Source organism: Pongo abelii, chromosome Y (genome assembly GCF_028885655.2).
Source record: "Pongo abelii isolate AG06213 chromosome Y, NHGRI_mPonAbe1-v2.0_pri, whole genome shotgun sequence".
Lineage (NCBI taxonomy): Eukaryota > Metazoa > Chordata > Mammalia > Primates > Hominidae > Pongo > Pongo abelii.
This window is the reverse complement of record NC_072009.2, coordinates 44,318,216-44,319,159: the sequence shown is the minus strand read 5'-3', so window position 1 is coordinate 44,319,159 and position 944 is coordinate 44,318,216. Positions and strand designations below refer to the sequence as shown.

At 31.5% G+C, this 944-nt stretch overlaps 1 non-coding gene across 1 annotated transcript; it reads right to left on the bottom strand.

The window, feature by feature from the left end:
- Window positions 1-549: 549 nt before the first annotated feature.
- LOC129053564 (U1 spliceosomal RNA) lies at window positions 550-709 on the bottom strand. Its single transcript, XR_008518352.1, has one exon. It is a non-coding gene; the product is annotated as a U1 spliceosomal RNA (small nuclear RNA).
- Between the last annotated feature and the right edge of the window lie 235 nt (window positions 710-944).

The following is a 944-nucleotide window of genomic DNA, read 5'->3' as shown; positions in this document are numbered from 1 at the left end:
TATAAAAGTAACTTTATACCTTATATTTTATTTTCTTTGTTACAATAAACTTTTAAAAAATGCAAGAAAGCTGACAGCTATAACATCTTTACAATTCCTGCAAATGATTTATAATTTAGGGAAAAATTCTGAATTATTTTAGCTACACAATTTTTAGGTCATTTCACACAAGTTGCTTCCAAAAGGAAACTGCTTTTCGAGAACAAACAAACCAATGCTAATAATTTCACAAAATAAATATTTTTAAGGGCAATATTAATACATACACATTGGCTTATGCATTTAAAAATTACTTCTCTTTTTCCCAGATATATCTGCTGCCCTTTGGCGGCTTCCCTCAGCCACCTCATCTAGACAAAGTTCTGGAGCATTTGCAAGTGTCATCCTAGCACTATTTGATTTTTCTAACAAATAACAATTTGATGTTTTATTGTTTTGTACTGGCAGACAACAATTTTTGTAGGCATATTTAATTCTTTCCAGTTTATGGTTTTCTTTCAATTTTCTATATACACTAAATGACTCAATTTTCTTTCTTTCTTTCCCACGTGAAAGCACAAACACAGTCCTTCACTTCCACAAATTATGCAGTTGAGTTTCCCACATTTGGGGAAATCTCATGGGTCAACACATCTAGAGTGCAATAGATCTGCCTTTCCTTGGGAAAGCCACCTTCGTGATCATGGTGTCTCCCCTGGCAAGGAAGTATCCATTTTCTTTTTAAGACTTCCATTAGCCTTTGAAAGAAAATACAAATATAAATGTAATAGAATTCAGAATAATTTTCAGTATCAGCTTAAAATGTTAATTTCAATCATCCATGATTATTCTTTTCTAAAAGAGTTCTTAATTCTGACACAGGCTTCTACAAAATTGTAAGAAAAAACAGTATGATAAACAACAAAATGACTGCTAAATAAAACTACCATACATTTTATGCACTG